Source organism: Copidosoma floridanum, unplaced genomic scaffold, assembly GCF_036245765.1.
Source record: "Copidosoma floridanum isolate Cflo_tuat_1 unplaced genomic scaffold, Cflo_Japanese_pri ptg000027l, whole genome shotgun sequence".
Taxonomy (NCBI): domain Eukaryota; kingdom Metazoa; phylum Arthropoda; class Insecta; order Hymenoptera; family Encyrtidae; genus Copidosoma; species Copidosoma floridanum.
In genome coordinates, this window is record NW_028321904.1 from 15,218,132 (window position 1) to 15,242,584 (window position 24,453).

Consider the following 24,453-nt stretch of genomic DNA (forward strand, 5'->3'; position numbering starts at 1 on the left):
CCACCAAAACTTTTTACGGGAACGCTGAACGCGATAAGACGCTCCGTTTCCAAACGATGTAAGTCAAGCAGGGGAACTCGAAAAGGCCCTGATTGGCAAACAAGTCATTAGTGATTCCCTGCCAAACTGCACAACAAGGTGTTGGAAACGTATAAAAGTCCAAGCATTTAGTCAAAAATCAGAGCTCCCATCTGGAGGACAAACACGGAGACAACTCTCTCGCTAGACGTTCACATCGAAAGACAACCCCGATACGTTTACCTAGCGACCGTCGTTAGCGAGCGTTGAAAGAGCGTTTTAAAATGTATCAAGACGTATACTCGAACTCCAGACTTGCTCGCGAGCGTTCAGTGTCCCCTAACAATCAATAACCTAAAATTTTAATAAAGTAAGTCATTCTAAAGGTCTCTTTTCTTTCGATTTCTTTTATTTTCCAAACTCATTCTATCCGCATAGTAGGCGCGATCCCGTAATCTTATAATACCGTTTGCTCCAGTTCGCTAGTGCGAGTTATGTTACAAACGGTATTGTAAGATTACCCGCAATAGCAAACTGGAAAGACGGGCGACGAGACCCCATACTCTAAACTCATCTTGCGATATATGTACGACTAAGCTCTGAGGCAAATTAGCCCCAACCGACGACAAACCGGTGGGAAGCTCAGACGTACATATATAGCAGGCGTAGCAAGAAAGGAGCTTACCTCTTTGCTTACTACGACTGTTTTGACATAAGCAGCACCTTCACGTATACATTATTGCTGCGATGGCTTAACCCCAGCTGGACGACAGACCCAGCGGTAAGCCAGACAGTGTATACGTGACAGAAGCAGTGGAGCCGGGACACACTCTTCTGATAAAACTTAAGTGCCAGCCGCAGCACCTTTTCGACCGATTCCAATTGTACATCCTCATACCCGAAAAACTTGCCAGGATATTAAGCGCAAGCTTAGGCCTAGACATAATTATAATCTAGTTGCGTCCTTCCAACGTCACACTAGTGTATGTCGATCTGTATGTGTGCGTGTATTTTACTAATAGCAATTACATCACACTTCCTTCATAGAAAAATTAAAGGTTAAAAAAAAGCGTTCTCTTTGATAATAAAGTAATGAACTCAATAAATTATAATCCTTCACAAAGAAATGAATTCAAAAATAAAAATGATTAATTAATTTTAATTTTTTCAATCAATAATGTTTGATTAATAAATTTTTTTGATAATTTATGTCCTTCGGTCTTTAGAAAATATATTTTATTTTTATTTTTATTATGCACTAGTTTAGTTACATGGCACTTTCTCTCCTGTAAAGCAACTGCTGTTGTTGGCTTCGTTAGAGGGTTCGCTATCGTCTCCGTGGTTGGCGTGAGCCTAACGTCCATCTCCTTGGCATCCACCTTTTGCTTGATGAAGTGATGTCTCACTTCGATGTGTTTAGTTCTCGGGCTCAACTGCGCATTTTTGGCGAAATAGATTGTGCCTTTGTTGTCGCAATAAATCGCAGTAGGTGCAGGGGGTTGGATCTTCAGTTTGATGGTTTGTCTTTTCAACCAGATGGCTTCCTAAACAGCTGTTGACAGCGACAAGTACTCAGCTTTGGTACTAGATAAAACCACAGTGGACTGTCAATGGCTGTTCTAGCTTATGGCTCCCCGATGAAGGATAAATATGTCGCTTGATATGGAGCGTCCTTCGTTCATTAATGCACTGCAACTTGTATTACCATATCCAACGAGACTAAGTGTTTTGCTCTTGCTGTATCCAAGCCGATAATGGATAATTAGTTTCAAGTATCTTAGTACACGCTTAACAGCACTCCAGTACGTTTGATCATAGTAGCTGTTGAAGCGAATTTAATAGCTGACTGGATATGATAAGCCAGGTCTCGTTGGTTGCACAAGGTAGAGTCACAAACCAATTCTCTCTGATAGGGTATCTTGCTTGACTTGTTTACCTCTTTTTGTTCCAGTGAGGAACTCTTGTCAAGCTTGGAGTCCGTATCTATGGGTGTTGTAACTCTTTTGCAAACTTGGACTTTGAAAGTTTTCCGTTGGTTGTATTCGTTATCACTTTGGGCAGTTCCTTTGGCCTTATTAATTTTGACGTTTATGCGTAAGCATTTTTTTACTGGGCCTTGATTGGTACATGTTCTCTTACGTTCCTTTTTAAAGAGTCTGCTTTTGATTTTAGGACACTAAACACTAGTGTATCATCTACAAATATGGCTAAGAAGACAACTTGACTATTTTTTTTCATCAGTAGATGCACGCATCTGAAATGGTTTCTTGAGTCCAAAAGAGGTAAGGAACTTGTGCAGTTTGGGGTAGCTCTGCTTTCCTGTTTCAAGCCATACAAAGCCCTCCAGCTGCTCCACGCAGGAAAGCTGTTCCCGTATCTTAATGGCCTTGTTGTGGGGTGTATGCGAAAAGTAATCTTAGAGATTCAAACCCCATGACACAAAAGAATGTGCCTTCGTAGTTGACATCTTGGGTTTGGCTATTGGGATTCCAAAAGGTCTCGTGACTCTCGCGGTATATATAGCCACTTGAGGGATAAATAACACAGGCCTTATAGGTGCAATTATATTTTTATTTTTTTTACACGTTCAACGATTGTAATACGATAAACGCCTTTCAATAACATATTTTTGAGGAGATGACAATACTTTAGCTATTTTTTCCCAACTCAATTAGTCTTTTGCAGCTAAAAACGTTCCTTTAAAAGTGCAAAAACGCACATTTAACCTTACCAAAATTCCGCTTGTTTTCCAATATATAATCGGGACCAGAAGAACTTTGTACAGGTTGAATGTGCGTATTCGCATTTTCAAAGGAAAGTTTCAAGCTGCAAAAGACTAATTGAGTTGGAAAAAAATAGCTAAGGTATTGTCATCTCCTCAAAAATATGTTATTGGAAGACTTTTATTGTATTACAATCGTTGAACGTGTAAAAAAAATAAAAATATAATTGCTTTTATATAGGCCTGTGTTATTTTTCCCCCAAGTGACTATCTATATCGCAAGAGTCACGTGACCTTTTGGAATCCTAATATCGAAGTGAGAAATGACTTCATCAAGCAAAAGGTGGATGCCAAGAAGATGGACGTCAGGTTCACGCCAACCACGGAGATGATAGCGGACCCTCTAACAACGCCAACAACAGCAGTTGCTTTACAGAAGAAACAGTGCCACATAACTAAACTAGTGCATAATAAAAATAAAAATTAAATATATTTTCTCAAGACCGAAACACCTTAACCTTTAATTTTTTCATTAAGGAAGTGTGATGTAATTGCAATTAAAAAAACACGCGCACACATACAAATCAGCATACACTAATGTCACACATACATTTAGTATTTGCTACGTGCACCATTTTTAAGCAGCGCTATGAAGGGAAAAACGAGAACTGTTGACCTCACATAGCAAAAGGCAATATTCACGACAAGTGCTATAAATACTACATTTGTTTTCCTTTCCAGAGTCAGAGCTTCTTTATCTCTGCAGGTTACGACAGCTAATAGCTTTAAATAATACACATTGTAAGATGTATATCATTGCATTTAAGTCAAATCAAATATTTTGATAAACATATATAAGTAAAATGTGTACTCACTACTGATAATTTTATTAAAAATTTAATTCTTAGAAAGATTATAGATGTATAAAACACAACTTTCTCATGTTTGTAATGCTTAACAGTCTGATAGCAGAAGACAAACAGTATCGTTTAGTTTCATATAATGTCACAGCCATTGCTACAATCGCTTTTTCAGATTGTGCACGTAGCTAATACGTAGCTAGGCTCCGAACAGTCAGACCACGGTCGCATGTTATGCTGTAAGCACGTTTTCCTCAAATACTAATAAACCATACATACATATATATAACACTTGGTTAATTATAAGTCTTTCGCCCTTTCTTTTTTACTCCCACAGATCTGTCTCCACATTAAATAATATTAGAATTGAGGTGTCGAATATATTTTACGTAAAAGATACAACAGCGAATTTAGTTAGTCTTGCTAAAGTACAAAATAAAAACCTTAACGGATAAAAATGAAGTTGTCGAAAATAATACGGAAAAAATTTATAATAAAGGTGCACTTTTAGCTACAGTGTATAAAACAAATGAAATATATGAAATGCAAAATGAAATTCAAAATGATGGTAAGATTACCCTTAATTCTACAAATACCTATAAAAATAATCAAACAGCTTTGAAAGAAAAATGGCATCGTATTTTAGGACAAGTAAATTTTAAATATCGGATGTATTATGTGAAAATGAATTGGCTGAAGGATTGCCTTAATGAATTAAAAATGATTACGTGAAATGTGCTGTTTGTATTAAAAATAAAATGCATAATTTAAGATTTGAGAACAACAGATAAAGGGCCAAAGATATTTCGGAAATAGTTTTTACTGATTTAAATGGCCCTTACTATACGATTAGATTAAAAGAGGAAAGATATTTTGTGACGTTAATTAATAATTATAGTAAAATTGCTAAAGTATATCTGATTAAATTAAAGGATAAAGTTTATAGCTATTCTGTTTTTTAATTAAAAAAATTGAAAATTTAACGGAAAAAAGAATTAAAAAGTTTAGATGTGACAATGGAAAAAAGTATATTAACAAAAGAATTTTTAATTTGGTAAAAGAAAAAGAAATAAGTCTAGATGCATGTCCATCGTGCGTGCATGAATTAAGTGGTACTGCTGACAGATATAAGTATAATGGAAATTGCTAGATGTTTATCAAGTGGAGCTAGAATAGATCTAAGGTTTAAGCCGGAAGCCGTATGTGCGTCATTTTATTTAAAGAACAGGACACTTTAAAATACTTATGAATTCAAAACACCTTTTGAAATATTCTCAAGTACCAAAGCTTATGAAAGTCATTTGAAAATGTATGTAAACAGAGTATTTGTACGTGTGCCTTAACAGAGACGAAGGTCTAAATGGGATAGGAAAGCAGATTCAAGAATTCTTATAGGTAATAAAAATGTTGGATACAGAATTTCAAATAATATCATAATAATTTTAGAGTTTTTTTTGCAAGATGTGTTAGTATCATTGGAAAGGATAAATATTAGATTTGTTTAAAAGATTATGAACTAGAGAGTAAAAATGAATTTTCTGATGATAATAAGTCCGATTTAAGTTAAAAATTTTCAGATGCCGAATAATAAAACGGCAGTGATATTACCCAGAGAGAAAACGAATGTAAAAATCTAGTAGTGCCAAAAAATCTAAAAGTTTTGATAAAGCCATAGAAAGTTTTGAATCTAATACGTGGGAAAATGCGACAAAAAAAAATTTATTTATTCAAATTAAAATGACAGTTTGATACTGATAAACAAGCCAAAAAATAAAAGTTTTAAATGTAAAATGAGTTTATTCAAAAAACGATGACAGTATATTGAAAGCTAGGTTAAAAATGAGAGGGTTTTAACAAAAGAAAGTTATTGAAGATATTTTCCCTCCAGTACTGTTATGACCAGACTTGTTTAGAGTAAGGTCTTAACTGTTTCGTCATAAGTGTCATTCGTAGGGTTCTTAGAATTCAGCTCATGAGCTTTATTTGTTCTTTTATTGTTATTATTATTTTTTTTTTTTATTGAATAATGATCTTTAATTAAATAATATGGAAAATTAATGTATTTCTTTATTAAAGCAATTTACTAATAATTTGTTCTTTTGAATACAATTTAATCGGGTCACTATAACAAGGTTCAACGTAAATTTTATTACTGATATTTAACTTACATCCATCACTGACTATTTTTACTGCTGCTTCAGAGTTTCCTAATTTTTCGTGCTGTAACCGTCAGTATTTCCTTAAACTACACGAACGAATTCGTGGCCAGTAGGATGTTGCGATTTCTGCTTCTGCTGCTATCGCCAGAATCACTTTCAGCGGGCCTCCTTTGCTGTACCTCGCTCCTTAGCGTAGTCCGATACTTTTGATGTTCTCGATACGCACTTGAGTTGCCTCAGCCAACACGTTATGCCTTACGTGTATAAGGTACTCACAAGTCGCGAGAGTCAAGAGTTGACTAAAACTTTAGAAGACAGGTGACAGACGTAAAGAGAGCACTTTTTCCTCTTGATGGTGCGTTTTTATAGCATCAGAGCGAGTAAAAGAGGCCATTGGTTGAGTTAGGTCAACCAATGAGAGATGTTCTTGCAGACTGCGTTGACAGTTGCATGATGATGTTACATGTTATAATTTTACATATTAGGAAATAACAATACAACGGTACCAATCGCATTTTCTGACAAGTGCGATTGAGTTTTTGGGTCAATGATGATGAAATCTCGTATCAGCAATATAAGAACGCCAAATACAAGTTCCATTGTGACAGTAAGTGTACGATTTCGAAATTAATCTTTCGGAGGATTTTACAATCAATTTTGAATATAATAAAGTAATGTGTGAATTACAAATTTTAAATTAGTATACATTTTCAGAATTGAACAATTAATGAGCAAGTAACTATTCATTCATACATACATGCATTTTTACAATGAGGCTAGCCGTATTCTATGTCAGCATATTATGAAGCATTCACCTTAAATCTAATACACACACGCGCTCACATAAACGACATACAACCTCCTCTTATCATGTGAGCTTGCTTTATATTCACAATACATCTTATCGGAATTCTGATGAAAGGATAGTTTTTAGTTATAATATAATTCGTATCAACTCGGGATGTAACAGTACCACAAATGCAAGCATTGAAAATTCTGTTATCGTATTGTTACTAAAAAGAGTTAGTTATTAATTAGATGGATGTTGAAATTCTGTTTTTGAATGGCAAAATTCAATCAGAGGTATATATCAAACAACCGCAAAATTTTAATAATAATTCTAATTATGTATTTGAATTGCAAAAAGCTTTATATTGTCTAAAAGAAAGTTTGAGAGCTTGGTTTAAATGTTTAAGTAAATTTATAAAAAACCTAAGATTTAAGAATAGTAAAATAAAAAATTGTTTGTATTTTATGAGTAATAAAAACGAAGGTTACATTATCTCATTTGTTGATAATTCATTAATTAGTTGTAAAAGTCAAAGGGCTATTGATGTGATTGGGGAAGCATTGTTAGAAAGATATGGCATACAAAATTTGAAAAAAGTAAAGAATTATTTTAAAAAAAAAAATTATAATGTAAAGAAAAATAAATGTTTTTTAATTCCAAGATGTTAATTTGAATTTTAAGCGAATAAGTACAAACTAAAAAATGCCAAATTACATGATACACAAATCAAAACCAATTCAAAGTTAAAACAAGCAAAAGGAATCAGAAAATAATTTAATGTATGGAAATTTGATTAATGAACTTTCGTGGATTAGTTCAAGAACGAGCACTTAATAAGTTATAGCGTAAATTGTTTAAGCAGATATCAAAATTATAATAATGAAACACTCTCATCATATGCCAGGTTTGTAGTATGTGAACCTTGCTAGAGATTTAAAAGTAATGTACAAAAAAAATAAAAGTGTAAATGTTTTTGACCGTTTCGTAGATTCAGATGAGGCCGGCAAAAATATAGATAAAAAGTCCACATGCAGTTGTACAATAAAATTTTTTGGTAATGTAATTTATTAGAAAACACGTAAACAGTGTAATGTAACAAAATCATCGTTATCAGCTCAATATGTTGCATTGTCAGCGACTGTGAGGAAATTAAAATTAGATGAAGATTTGATAGACATTTTCTGTTGAAAGAAAGAGAAACCACTTAAAATTCATGAAGACAATTTAGGAGCTGGAGACATAGCAAAGTTTAGTAATTTCACTAAAAATTCGAACAATACATAAGAACATCACCATTTTTTCATCAGAGTGATTCAGATAAAACAGTTGATATAATACGAGTTAAATCAGAAAATAACATAACGATCATTTTGACAAAATCTCTTGAGAGAATGAAAAAGGAAAGCAGTATAAATGTAAGGAGGTGTAGTAGCAGTTACAGTAGCAGCTAGCAGTAGAAGCAGTAGCAGTAGCAGCAGCAGTAGCAGTAGTAGCAGTTAAAGTAGCAGTAGCAGTAGTAGTTGTAGTAACAGTAGTAGTAGCAGTAGAAGTAGTAGCAGCAGTAGCAGTACTTTTTTTTTTTGTGGAGGGAGGGAAAATGCATTAAAGCACACCGCAGGGACAACGGTAGTGTGGGACTCAGTGGTTTTTTTTTATTAGACCACCCATACCCACTATAACCCCCCCATGCCACGTGGCTTTTGATCCTCCCCAGAACGGCGTTAGTATTACTTCAGGGTGGATCCACCAGAAAGACCATCACGTCTCACAGCATTAACGAGCTAGCTCACCACCATTTGCTAGAAGTGCTGATGCTCTCGAGTCCTAAAAAGGACTCGGGGTCCCTGAGGACCAGCTCCTTGTCTAGCGCTTCATAGTAAGCCTCCTACTTGGCCAGCACCACTATAAGCTTCATGCTTTCCCTTGCTGATAGGAAAAAAGTACCCAGCGCAGCGTGGGTCCACATAAGCCTGTCTTTCAACTCAAGGCTTTTTTGCCTCATTTTCATCCTGCTTGGGCCTTATCCCTGGCCTCTTTTAGGGCTCTTCTAAATAGAGGGCAGCTTCCGCTGCCTGCTTCGTGCTTGTTTTCCGTTGTTGGGCAAAGGAAGCACCGTGCTGGGCCTGTACATTTTTTTTCGGTGGTTTGAGTTTCCCCATCGGAAGCAAAGCTTTGATCTGTTTTCTTCTCTACAGTTGCCTGAGACGTGTCCATATCCCAGGCATTTGTAACATCTTGTGACTTTAATTCTTCTTCGTATTCGGCAGCTAACAAAGCCAACTCGTAACCTACCTTCCTTATTTACTTGTCTGGCAGATGCTTCGTCCACCTTTATTAAAGCCAGCCTCTGTCCTCTAGCATTTAGCTTTAAGAGAGCTACTTCTGGCTCCTGGCTCTGATGTCCAAAAGTCCTAGTCAAAGCGTCTTTGACCTCATCTTCCTCTACAATGGCATCCAGGTCTCGGACCTCTAATGTCACATTTCTGTTGCTCATTTTGACAGTACCCTGTCCGGCTACCGACTTTTCAATTTGTTGTGAGAATTCAGTAGCATTTTCTACACCTTTGGCCTTAATAAGTATGTCTCCTTTTTTTGTAGTGACAACAGTTTGGACTGCCACGTTAGTCTTATCGGGGTCAATGTTCGCCTTCATCGTCTTCAGCACCGTTGCAAAGGTCTGTCCTTCAGCAATCTTCCCTCCTACTGTTTGCACTCACATCTTTATGTAGTCTTTTAGTGGACGAATCGTAACCAAAAATGGTTGTAAAAATGTTTTTTTTGGCGAGGTTGTTTAACGTTAGATGACTTTAATAAGAACTGACGAGATCGATGGGTAATTAGGGAACGTTATTCTTATGATGTTTCTGAAAAGGGCCAGTGGTGATAATTTCAGTCATTTCTGATCATTATTATTAAAGGAGAGCCAGCTGCGGGTATTTTGACTCTTGTCTTCAGAGTCCCTGCATAAGGAGACCGTGCTGGAGAGAGGTACGCTACTGGTCAAAGAATATCTTGTCTACGGATCGTTCCCCGGGTAATCAACTGTTCATCGTTAGTTTGGGAAGTGGTCCTGGAGAATGTGCCTTGATGGGTAGGCTTTTTGTAACAATATCTGCTCCGGTAGCACCAGGTCAGTTAGAAGAACAACCACAAATCCCCTAATTATTTGAGCAAACTGTGTTCTGGCTAGACACCTGGTATTACGCCGGAGACGTTAGCGTTCAGAAGGCTTTTTTTTCATGGTACTCGTTAATTTTGGTGCATTAAGATGAAATTTGACGCAAGTTGTCCATTGGAGAACAGTGTCAGCGGTAGCCAGAGTACCCAACTGTAAGACTTTCAGATCTATGCCCCATGCACTGCCGGTGAACAACTGTAATATCCGGCAATTTGCTCGGGCACATTATAACCAGACTTACTTAATTCTATTTCAGGTAGCTTCGATTTTATTTCTGTGCCACCTAGCGGGTTCTACTAAACTAAAGTTAAGAGCTAGTGTACTTTTAAGAAACTTTAAGCTTATTTATTGTTATTGTTATTAATTTTTTCAAGATGAAAACTACAAGAAAACTATCTAGATAATGTCAAGAATTAGTATGCAAAATTTTAGCAAAATCGGTAGAGTAGTTTTTGCGGTTATCGATTACAACGTTTTTTGGGACTTTTCTTTACATATTAGTAAGGTTTACTGTATAATATAAGGAGGCTCTCGACCTACTCTACCATAGTATACTATCATGCATAAAAAATAAATATTCTTGCATTCTATAAACAGTAGAATTGAAACAAAAAAAAACAGAATTTAAGTATTAAAGATTATGTTTTAATTGTATTATCGTCGGTATGCTGATACTAAAACGATAACATGACGCTTGAATCAATATTTTACAGATAACGTCAACACTTATCTTTTTTCTACAATATACATAAAATTATTGGTTTTATTGCGTATGTATTTTCAATTACTTTATTGGCATTAGCTAAAAGTGGCAAAATGATGTTCATAATTTTATAGGTACTAGCATTATGAATATTTCAATTAGTTTTTATCAATAAATTCATACTTAGAAAAGATTTTCAAAATATTTTTCGAAGAAAAAAAAAATTCATTCAAGATCGATTGGTTAGGGGGAAGAAATTGTTAAATCGGCTTATGCTCATACAAATTATCGAGTATGTTTGCAATACATAAGGTGCACTTACAGGCTTGGGAGCTGAAGTTAATATGTCAACAACGTCAATTCAGATGGTAACAACCCATCTTACATGAGAACCAATGCATCAATACCTACTGCAATGGCAACTTAACTAACGCCACCTGCCTTGTGTGGGGAGGCTACTACGCTGGGGATCGTGAGATTTTGGAGTCAAGAAAACGGCTGATCTAGCCTTCTAAACATAAAGAGATATATTCTGTACTGATATGTAAGAGAGATGTACTAGCAGCGTCATCTCTAAGAAACTGCAAGCATACAGCTTTGCGGACACCTGGTGCTCTGACAAAGCACACGGGCTAGAGAGATCTTACCAGTGTGTCAAACAACCAAGAGTTCTCACGCAAGCACCCAACGATTTGACTTTCTCTCCTACCAGCAGGGGAAGGAGAGCTCCCTTGTCTTTACCTTTCACCCACGCTCCCCCCACTATAACAGCTTGAATATAATCTTATATTATACTGGGGTATGATCGTCTTTGTTCAAATGGACTACGTCTTCGGCCCGCGCATGGAATCTGACTACTTTGTAATCGATTCTTAATCATGGCCAATTTAGAATTTTTTTCAATTTTACTGTTATAATTTATTCTAATGTATTTTTTTTTTTTTATAATAGTCATTTTATTTACAAGCCATTTTTTTGGAAAGCATCACAATTTTTAATAAAAAACTACTGGCTATCCTATGAATTCTATTTAATATATAAATAATGTTATGATAAGTATGACACAGTTTTTTGGTAAGGTAAATTCATAATATTATTTTTTACTCTTAAATAAACTTACTCTTTCATTAAAAAAAACTTTTCTATAATGTACTTACATGCTTGTGCAGCAAATGATATAACAGTGTTTCCACACTACTTTGCGGTAAGTATCACAGTTCTTTTTTTTTTTTTTCAAGAAAAAATTAAAATCCCTTAACAATTCTTAAATAGAAAAAAAAACTAGACAAAGTGACTAGAATTTAGTGAAATTTGAAAGAAAGTTCCTTAGCACTATAATTATTTTTACTGACTTAATTTTTTTTTCAAGCGATTTCCCACGTAGGCCTATTTTACTCGTAATGCCAGAATCAATTTTTTATTTAATAAATATGTTTATTACTAAGAAAGACTAATTCAGAGTTAAAATATTTAAGAAGTTTTTAAGGTTTATTATAAATGGAAAATATTAGTAAGTTAAGTAACTTTAAGGTCACCACTTATTCAGACATAATTTCTGTATTACTTAATTGGTAAATTAATCAATTTCTAAGATTATTAACGAATAAGTGACTAGCTAATGTACATAGTTGCAGTATTTAATATTCAACTACAATCTTGTGCATAATACTAATTTTTAATATGTAAAAAGCAAATAATATCTACAGTACTTTACAAAAGTAACAGCAGTCATGCAAATCTTGACATCATTAAGTACTCTGAGACTCAACTTTTGTTGTAGTTTAGGAATTATGTTTATACATTTTTGAATAAAACAAATTAAGTTAATTTTAAGATATTTTAAAATTTTTATCTGTACTGTCACGAGTTAAAAAATAAAAGCTTATTAAACAAAGTGCATGTAATAACTATATCTCCATTTTATTAAGTTTTTTAGACTGAACATTTATAACGATAGAAAATATGCTCTCGGGCTCAGTATTTAAACGAGGCAAAGTTATAACTACTTCAACTGAAATCTTTAGATGTTTTAATTCCAAATCACTGGTTGCAGTTCACATACTTTTAATTTTATTCCAAAATTCTTTGACTTGCAAATTACACAGCTCTTTCATATTATCAGCAAAACGTAAAGGCAATGATTCTATCTTTTTTCTTAATGCATTGAAATCAATATTAGTAACGGGAAAAAACTTTTGGAGATCTCGCAATAAATGAGGATTTATATTCCAAAATTCAGTGATCGAAGCATTTACATGTTCTAAAAAATGAAGCAAACTCAAAATGTCATCATTTAAAAAAAATTTTTTAGTATTTTTTGAAAAGCTGTCAAAAATTAAAGCAATTTTTTTTTAATTTTCATCTCATCTGCTTTCAGAAGACTTAGCAAAATTAAAGCGCATGCATGACCCACAATCTCATTCTCCAAAATTTTTAAATCCTCATCTTTAACATTATAATTATTATCTTCCACGACTCTTTTATGGCCTTTTACATTGAGAAAATAAGAGCTGATCTGCATTAGAATTTGTAAACACGATCTACATGTTTAATAGATAGTGGTTTTTTTTTTGTTTGAAAAGTTGCGTTAAATTTTTAAAAATGATGCACACTAACATGTAAAAATGTAAATACGCTATCACTTTGTCATCATTTAGCAAACTATAAATATAATCTTTTGATTATATCTCTTTTTTTGCTCACTTTTACTATTTGAAGTATTTTCACGTGTTTCAAGTAAGAAAAACAACTTTAAAGCTGGAAAATTATCACGAACACGATCAACGCAATTGAATAGAGACAGCCACCAAAATATAAATAAATTTTCTCAAAATATTGAGAACATTTTAAAGTTCACAAGCACTCAGTACGTTTATTAAAAAGTTAACACACTTGGTTTTTTTTATGCCCATTTTTTTAATAATCTCTGGTTTTTTGCAGAGTTTCTGAATGAAAGGGATGAGATCGTCTACAAGACGAACCAGCAGGTTATGCTGTACTATAAAGAGAGCAGTCGTCAACTTAAAAGCCTCGACTTAATTATCAAAGTCTTCCTGAAAAATAAAAGGCACGTTATTTGTTTTTGTGCAACAGTGACGTTATCTTTATACGTTTGAGTTGCAGTATGCTTGAGCAAGTCTTGTTTGTTATAGCGTGTAATATTCGCGCTACAAAGGAAGCAACTGGCAGGTTTTTCTAAATTCAATTCGTCTTTTGAAAGCTAATATTTGAACTGGACTTTTTCTAATCAAGCATGATGGAAAATACATAATTTTTTTAGCTTTTTTGGCACGTCAATATCACAGCTTTTCTGTGCTTTTTATTTTGAAGACTTTGCCGTACCGGAAGACATTTTTTTAAGTTAGTGTGTCGCACAGAAAAAACCAATGAATGTATTCTACAAGTACAAGTCATAAAAAATTTAAGAATCAAAGTCTGTTGGCACAGTAAAGAGATTCTACATCTATGATTTTGTAAATAATTAATACATTTTACGTCAAATAATTTTATATTATTGCAACTTAAACTTAAAATGTACACTAAGACTTTTCGTTAACAAGCATTCTAAGAATCATTTAAAAATATTTAAAATATTTTAACAGTTAGGAAAAACATTGTATCTGTTAACAAAAGAAACATGACGGATCAATTAGAGAATATAACGGCAAAAAACTTTAAAATACATTTTTTTTGGAAGGATTACGATTATACTCGTATTTGTTAAAAAAGTGTTTGACGGTTATTTTTAATCTGGTATACGCTAAGATATTACGTGTTAAAATTTGTCAACTAGATTTAGATTTTCAAGACCGCACAGATACAAAATTAAGAAAAACAGGAGTGCAAAAATTATGATATTCGAGAAATGTTTAAAAAATGGATTTTTGTAATAACTACCTTTAATTTACCGTATAAAAAAATATCTTACGTAAGCAAAAACCTTCGTCATTTGCCACAATAAATAAATTTAAAAGATCTAAGAATCTGAGTCGTATTCACTGACAGCATAAAACTGCAAGCTAACGTATTCTATTCACTAAATAATGCACCAAAAAAAACTGATACACTTTAAGCTAAGATTGGATCATGCACACTACCAAAATTATATTTGAATGTACTATAAATATCACTTTTAAGACAAAAACTGCTTCTCGAGCACACCCAGAGAATACAACAATCAACAAACTAAGCAGCCACTCATGTCATGCAGATATGTATACATATTTATTGAAGTATCGATATGTATACTTACGTAGAGTTATTTTTCTTCTTAATTTAACAAAATTTTAACTTCCCTTAAATGAGTACAATCACTTAACACCAAAAGCACTGAAAAGTACACAAGATAAACATTTAGTACAGTAAATCACTGTAGCAACTATCAACTGTACAAAACAAACTACAAAGCAGTAAAAAATTATCTATGTATTGTAATTTACTCTATTGAAACACTACACTAAACATATAAGTTTCGACAGTATATGCAATGAACATGCATTGAGAATCGTGTTACACAAATACAGTTGATAATAATTAAAAAACACATAAATGCAACAAGCAAGCAAGATTGCTCTCTTGACAACTACTCAATCACTAAGAAACATCAAAACAAAAAGCTATCTGCATTTGCATGCACGAGCACCTTTCGACAAAATGCGCGCCGTGCTAAAAACGTATATAGATCGCAAAATGAAAACGAACAGCTCTGCAATAGAAAAAAAGGTAGCAGACATGTTTACTGCCAGATTTTTCCTGATGTATGTAACGACTGTTATTGCTCACTTTTGTATTCACTAAACACATTAAAAAGAGCAATAAAAATAAATGAATAAGCTATCTAGAATAACAGACACAATACAGAAAAAAGGATACCTATTGTAGTTCGAAACATAATGTCTCAAATTTAACTAAATTCTAATCACATCATCTAGTTTTTTTATTCAAGTGTGACATCTCCTGTTATATACTTAATATTTATTACTTCAAAACACGGAATTTCGTTTTTAAATTATAAGAAGCAATAGCTTAGAGATCTAGAATCATCGAGGTAGACCTGATTCTGCAATTCTCACAATTCTTGCACAAGTACATGAAATAATGTGATTAATTAAAAACTTCAACATTCTTTACTGCGGATGCACACAAGAAATATGTTACACAATTTCTACAGCAGCTTGTACTTGATGTAAAATCCAAGAGATCAGCAGTTTTAACCATCAATAACTGTAAAATTATTGCACAACGACTATGCTCGTGTCAGTCGAGGGTAATTAGGTTAAGCACTGATTGGTCGTTTGGATCCCCAACTTGACGCGTCCTCCTTCAACGCAAGAGTATAAAAACTCCTCGCACATAACAATATTCACCTTTTCTCTTTTATCAAGTGCTCCAAAGTTACTATAAAGGTTGGAGAGTGAGTTCTGTTGCGTCTTTTGAGCGGATGTAAGATTTAGTTCAGTGACTCAGCTGTGTGAGAAAAGCTCAAGCAAACCAGGCCACTGTTAACTCACCTAAAAAGTTAGTCAAGGAAGAACAAGAAGGAAAGGACCGTCAACTGAGATTCCAACGTTAAAAGCCGAAGCTATATTAATGTCATCACTACGAGAGCATCGTTGCGGTCAACCTTGTAAGATCTTGCAACTGCGTGCACGCAAGCAGCGGCTAACCAACGATCATGGAAGTTAAGTTAAGGAAACTATAAATTGTTTAAAATTGTAGATGCGAATCTGAAACTTTATTATTTATACTATTTATAAAATTAACTATTTCTGGATTTTCTAAATTTATTAAATCATCCAATAAGACATAACTTGGTTGTTGATTAAATTAATTTTCTTAATTCAAAAACATTTCAATTACTAAATTATATGAAACATTGCGAGATCTAATAATTTAAATTGATTGACACACAATTCTTACTTTAATAAAAAAATGAAATATCGAGGAAAAATATAATAGACACTGTATGACGAAGACCTTTACAAGGACGTGAGAGAAAAATACGAATAAGATACGCTACTACCGTATAACATAATACATGAACTCTAACAGTAAGTCAACACCAGCTCAGCGTACACTACTCCATACATTTCGTTCGATGAAATCTAACACAACAACGCCGAGTCAACGATTTCTAAGAAAAGTATACTGTAAGTAAAAGCAAATAAGACCTTTTGGCCGAGGGTTACTTCCTGACGAAAAAAAATTAAACTTATTTGTTTGTACAACGAATCTACGAGTTTCGCCCTTAACTTATAGAAGTTCGGACGTAACAAATTGGCGGAAACTAAGCCGTTTGTTTTACTTGGAGTATGCTTTAACCAAATCAAATTTTTATTTTTACTTGTTTTCCTACATTTTTTTATTGTCTTTCTTTATCTATTTTCAAAACTTTTTTTATATAATGAATCAGACACTTAAGGATATGAGCAAGGTAGCAGATGTAGCCACAAGGGTTCAGTTACTCGAATAATACCATAGGGCAAGAGAAGCTGTAAAATCACTTGAATTTCTTGAATTGTCACGTAACGTAGCCCTTAATAATGAAGCTTTACGTATAAGTCAAGCTGCTTTATACATATCAATATATAGTTGTCAAAATACACCTTTCAGAGATTTTTTGCAAGATGTTTAAAATAATAGGTCTCTTATTTCAAATGCGGAAGAGCCTATATTTTTAAGAACAGTCATTTCCAACATTCCCACAAAGGGTAGAGCAAGAAGTTGTCTAGACGGATTAACAATAAATACATTAGACGATCTTATAAACCATTTCAAGACATACTTTACTCCTTCTAAAAATTTCGCTCAATACATCACCGACATTAATAATTCTCAAATTAAACAGGGAGAAACTGTTCGCGATTTTCACGAGAGAATCTTCCAACTCAATAATCAAGGCGCTAAAGCAGCTAAAATAGAGGCCGTTTCCAATAACATTCCTGAAAACCAACATCCTGATTCCAAGTTATATCTAGAAATGATTGGCCGTGAAGCATTCATTCGAGGCCTACCCGATGGATTCAAGGCTAACATGATGTTAAACGTACAAAAACGTTTACCGGTGCTTTACAAGTATCTTTAGAAGCAGAAGAAGTTGGAAAAATATTATACCCCAAAACTTATGCTACCATGTATCATCAGAACTCCCATGTGTACCTTGCTCAGCAGTTACACCCTACAGCAAGACAAAATCTATCAGTACACCAACAAAGTAGACAAGGAAATTTTTCATATTTTCAGCCCAATCAAAACATTATACAACAAGTTGACTATAACGATTCCCAACATGTACAATCACGATAGTATTTCTTACTACTACAACCCAAATGACACAAAAATTTTACCGACTACGTCTAATTCAGACAAAAGAATAGTATTACACCCAGCTTTTCAGTATCGAAATAACGACTCAAATGATCAATCAGTAAAATTGTTGCAAAAATCAAATAAAACGCAATCTTACCAGCCTTTGAACAATTCGTGGAAAAAATATCGAGATTTTGGCGCCACACAACCAACGCAACACCAAAACCAATTTTTAGCCTATTTGAATTGCCCCTTTCACACAAGCTTACTGCAGTGTGTATTTGGTAATTCGTCTACTTCTCCAATGAAAAATTACCCATGCACTTGGAAAAACGTTCAGATACCACGTAAATCGCGAAACGACACAAGCTTTCCCTCAAGGTCAAACTCTTTCAATGATAAGCAAAATTTTAGACCCAGTTTCCCTAAACCAGGCCATTCTTTGAACGAGAACGGTTCTCGTCACCCAGATGCAGCGACGAGCAAAGATCTGAATTAGCGTCCACTGACAAACCAATTTGAGCAATCGCCCGAGTGTCCGTCGCAAAAAACATTGACAATGCACCGACAGTAAGACTTAAAATTTCGCAATTAAATGAAAGTGAAGCCACTTTCATCACAGATACAGGAGCAAACGTCAATGCTATTAAAATATCTTTATCACTACTAAATGTTATTATAAATACTGATACAAAAATTGCTCTTATTCAATTAAATTCTCAAAATGTCAAAACATTAGGGACAGTAACGTTAAACATATTAGATAAAAATTACGTTTTTCACGTCTTAGCACAAGAAACACCCCTCAGTAAGACAGAAATATTAGACAATTCATTTCTAGCTAAAGAACGGGCCAGACTTTACTATGACACAAGAGCCTTGATACTAAAGAGAAGACCTGTAAGTCCTATTCTATTTATAGGAAGAATTGTAACAATAAGAACATGGACTTCAATTGCTTGATACAACGACAGAATATGTAAGTAATGAAATCAACTTTTACGAAATTCTAGATAATATTTACATAAATGAAGAAATCTCGGAATCTTTTCAAACTTCTCAACATTTTAAACCTACAAGAGTAACCTTTGGTCAAAATCATGTATACAAAATACCAGCCATAATGAGAGTTCCAATAGAGATTTCTGTAACACAAGCTAACAACCACGGGCAAACATACTTGTGCTTGATAAGAACAACTCCAGGTATATTCATAGGCAAAGCAGAAGTAACATACGATAAAGGCCGCTGTTTCACGATGGCTGTAAACACTAAAGAAGAGCCAGTAGAAATCGAGATCCCTCCACGAAATCTCGTACCTTTTGATCTAGATGGTTCAGAAAATTTTCTTGACTCATATTTTAGTGATGATGTTCCCCACATAACAATAGAGGAAATAATTAAATATATCACGGAAAAACTTAGCCAGTATCATCATGATAAGACAAGCTATAAAGAACTTAACCGAATAGTAAAAGAGTATTCACATCTATTTTACATCAAAGGTGATGCTGCTCCACGTACGTCGTATGTACAACATAATATACCAACAACTGTGATAAACCTGTTTTTACTAAACAATATAGATACCCTCCTACTCTTCCAAAAGAAGTGAGAGATCAGATCGATAAGTTATTACAAGAAGTAACCATTAGCTATTCTTCTAGCCCATACAGTAGTCCGCTGTGGATTGTCCCTATAAAGCCAGGACCCAACGGAGAAAGGAGACATCGTCTCGTAATAGATTATAGAAAATTAAACGCTAAAACTATCCCTGATGCTTACACATTGCCTCATATTACAGAGATATTAGAGCGAATTGGTGAGTCAAAATTTTTTTTAGTATTTGACCAAAGTATCTCCAGAAGATCGCCATAAAACAGCTTTTGGTACTCCGTACGGACATAATAAGTATACAGGCATGCCATTTGGATTATGCAAATGCACCAGATAGATTCTAAAGACTCATGGATTCTGTATTATTGGGATTGCAAGGCACATAACTATTTATATTTTTAGATATTATAATATACGCCAAAACTTTCAAAGAACATGAAATAAAAGTAAGAAAATTATTTGATAGATTATCAGTTGCTCGTTTGAAATCACAGCTAGATCAAAGCGAATTTTTAACTCCTGAAGTAACATATTTAGGACATAAAATAGGTGGTTATGGAGTAAAATCCGATCCCAAGAAACTTGAAGCAGTTACAAATTTCCCAACACCAACAAATTGTACGAAAATTGGAGTCATTTTTAGGACTCACAGAATATTATAAACGATTGATTAAAGATCATGCTGAAATTGCAGAGCCTTAAACCCTATTTCTACGATACAGTCAAAAATTCGATTGGACTAAGACTAAGGAAGGGAGCTTTGAAAGATTAAAATCAGCCCTGTATGAGGCCTCAGTACTTGCATGTGTCGATCTCGACAAACCATTTATTCCAACTACCGATGCATCCAACTTAGCTTTCGGTGCTTTTTGAAGTCAAGAAGAACCAGGAGAAGACCACCCTGTAGCCTGCATGTCTCGCACTTTTAATAAATGAGAAAGAAATTACTCCACTACTAAAAAAAAAAATGTTTAACAGTAACAGCCACCGTACAACATTTTCGACACTATTTATACGGACGAAAATTTACAGTTTACGGCAACCACGAACCTTTAACATGGATCGAAGTAGAAAAAGACCCCATGAATCATCTTAATCGATGAAGAGCAAAACTCCACGGGTACAACTACTCCTTAAGTACAAACCTCGACGTTTTAATTTAAATGCTGACGCTTTATCGCGTAACCCTGCAGACTCTTCTGAAATAACTACCGTAAAAGATGACATAGATTTTAAAGGGAGGCCTAAAAGGGTCAGAAAAATTACAACATCCAGCAGTAACAGAAACAGTAGTCCCTTTTACAGTTCGAGCTCTGACAGCGAGTCTAGTAATTATAAAACATTATAATTCCGTATGTTACCCTTAAAACCCATTTTAAAAATCCTTCGACAAACAAAACCACATCTATTGCACATTCTACTGGGGCCAGTGATTTATAGAATCAAAGTTCAAGTAAGCTCGAACCCACTACTATAGCGAAGCAAGCAACAAGAAGAAAAAAGGCTCTAGAAATTCTCCTCTCATTATACCACCAGGAATGAAAGAAGGGCAAGGAGAACTCACTGGACCATCAATAGCTCAAAGATTACTCAAGTGCCGAGCTCCAGAAAAACAAAGGTCACCTCCTCCTGACAGATCTACGGACAACTTGAAATCTGATGATACAGAAATTCTAGATACATCGGAAGATAAAGAAAACCAGCAAGCACCGATACCCTAAAGAGATTAATTTTTACTTCCTAGTCTCTTGAACATTTCAACCACAATAGATAACGTATAAGTCACAGTAAATAAGTCACATCAAGAAGCTATTACTAGAGCCAGTGACTTGGAAGAAATATTTAACCCTTTAGCGCAACCATCATCTTCTGCGACATCTACAAATAAAAAAATCTTCACTGCACCTCGAAAATCAGTGGGATTCAAGTTCGACACTGACTTATCAAATACATCAGAAGATAAAATGGTTGCTAAAATAAAGCAAAACTCAAAGCTGCAGTCCACCGCTCGCAGATCAACGCATGAAGATGCTTTGGAAAACAGTTCGGATGAAAATAATGATTAACAACATCCTTTAACTCACAGTTTGCAAAATAAAAAAAACCTATGATAATAACTGATACTCCAGCTGAAGTTGTCTCAAAAATAGCCATCGATACTGTAAGACCATTAGCAACAATAACATCTGGCAATAAGCATATATTAACTGTACAATGTTTATTTTCAAAATACTGTGTAGCAGTAGCTATACCCGACATCTGAACTATCACAATCGTAGACGCTCTGGCAAGACACTTCATAGCGTTGTATGCAGTTCTTAAAATAGTACAACTTGACGCGTTCTCCTTAAACGCAAGAGTATAAAAACTCCTCGCACATAACAATATTCGCCTTTTCTCTTTTATCAAGTGCTCCAAAGTAACAATAAAGGTTAGAGAGTAAGGTCTGTTGCGTCTTTTAAGCGGATGCAAGACTTAGTTCGGTGACTAAGCTGTGTGAGAAAAGCTCAAGCAAACCAGGCCACTGTAAACTCGCCTCAAAAGTGAATCAAGGAGAAAAAAGAAAGAAAGGACCGTCGACTTCGGTTCCGACTTTAAAAGCAGAAGCCTAATTATTTTGATCACCACGAGTGCTCTTGTGTAGGATTGGGAACATCGTTGCGGTCAACCTTGTAAGATCTTGCGACTGCGTGCGCGCAAGCAGCGGCTAACCAACGAGCGTAGAAATAATTTAAGTTAAGAAAACTATAAATTGTATAACATTGTGAATGCGAATCTAAAACTTTATTTTTTATACTATGTATAAAATTAACTATTTCTGGCTTTTCTAAATTTATTAAATCATCAAATGAGACATAACTTGGTTGTTGATTAAATTAATTTTCTTAATTTAAAAAAATTTTAATTACTAAATTATATGCAACATTACAAGATCTAATAATTTTAATTGATTGACACATAATTCTTACTTTAATGAATGAATTAATTATCGAGGAAAAATAAAATAGACACTGTATGACAAAGACTTTTACAAGGACGGGAGATAAAAGGACGAATAAGATACGCTACTACCGTATAACATTGGACATGAACTCTAACAGTAAGTCTACGCTAGCTCAACGTACACCACTCGATACATATCGCTCGGTGAAATCTAACACCACAACGCCGAGTCAACGATTTTAAAGAAAAGTTTACTGTAAGTAAAAGTAAATAAGGCCTTCGGGCCGATGGCTGGTTTCTGACGAACAAAAATGAAATTTATTTGTTTGTAGAACGAATCTACGAGTTCCATCCTTTACTTATAGACGTTCGGACGTAACACAAGTTTTGATGAGGGATTTTGATTTTTTCTTCAAGGGAGTATTCTTCCTTATGTACAGTAACGTCAAGATAATATTTGAAATGTAGGTTAATTATTGCAAAATAAAGCTCCAGTCAAAGTTTCAAGACTATTCACAGCTTTGGAAGCGAGTTATAATGAGAATGTATCTTTCAATTTATTATGGCATATAATGGATGTACGTACTTTTTTCCTGTTTCATCTGTTAATATCCAGATAAATAACGTCAAGATTGAGGTCATATTGTTTTATAAGAAAAATAATACACATAAGGACCACATCAGTGTTCTTTACATTACCATTCAGTTAATGTAAAATTACTATTAAATGGAAAAACAAGCAAAAAACTAGGTTAAAACTCATATATATTCACAGCGCATTGAAAATTATGCCAGTACTATAGTTGTCTACAGCAAATCTAGTTAATTAAGGGGATACTCCTTTAAAATGAGGCACTGAGATACTTACCGCAAGGTAGTGCGGAAACAGTATCGTATTATTTGCTGCATAAGCATATAAGAACATTATAAAAGTTTTTTTATTTGAAAAATAAGTTTATTACGAGTAAAAATTATTCTATACTTACCGCACTAAAAAACTATTTTATATTTAACATAAAATTATTTAAATAGTAATAGAAATTATAGGATAAATAGTACTTTTTTATCAAAAATTGTGATGTTCTCAGAAAAAATGGTTTATTCGCTGTATGCATAGTACGCAGCGCCTCCAGTACAGCGTCGAAAAAGTGAAACTTAGGTGCCAACATATACAGACGACAGACCACAGCTGAGAGGAAAAACTTGCAGATCAGAACAGTTTTTACTTGACAAATATATATGTATACACACGTTGATAGCGTCGCTCGTCCGCATGCTTCGGCACCCGAGTTCACTAAATTCTCACCACGGGCATTTAGATCGTTTTACCTATCCCCTCCAACCGCCAGCACTCAGAAAATAAATAAAACGACTATCATAAACAAAGGACACTAGAATAAATGACAGAAAATAAAGAAATTTTCATGATCAAGAATCAATTACAAATGAGTCAGATTCTATGCGCGGGCAAAAGACGTAGCCCATTCGACCAAAGACGATCATACTCCAGTATGGTATAAGACTATATTTAAGGGAGTTTACTCGATAAGAGAATTAACGTCAATATATTGACAATACTTTAAACAGATATCAATTAGTGTATGAAAAACCTTCAATTCAAATTTCAAGTACCCTTTATGGCTTGGAAAGTGAGATATTGTAATTTTTATTATTGAACTTTTAACGTGCAGTCTTATGAGAATCAGAACTGTTCTGATACATAACTTGCAATATCTGGATAATCAACGTTAATATTTGTTGTAATTTACAATTAATTTAATGATGTATGTCAGTGTAACAATGTGTGTATGTATGCGTGTATATACACACATGTATGTGATCTGAGAGTGGGAGTACGAGCTACTAACTAAACGTACTTCATGCTTCTCTACGATAGTCAGTCGGACTGCAAGTCATGAGCAGAGCACACCGTATTATACGTCTCTTTTTATCGAAGCACGCATGGGATGCCTTGGACAGCGCGTACAATGACTCCGGACTTATGCGTAAGGTAACAATATTGCGCAAAGTTGCTACCACGCGTTTAGAGAATTGTGTGTCTATTGAAGATTATGTTTGCCAAATACTAGACGCCACGGATGAATTAGCATGTATTGGCACGAATTTGGATACCAAGTTAATAGGCGCGTTGATG

The 24,453-nt window shown here is 34.3% G+C and overlaps 1 protein-coding gene across 1 annotated transcript in view; it reads right to left on the reverse strand.

Moving 5' to 3' along the window:
• Window positions 1-24,453, reverse strand: part of Miro (mitochondrial Rho GTPase) — a 360,966-nt gene that overhangs the window by 331,151 nt on the left and 5,362 nt on the right. The window lies entirely within an intron of this gene.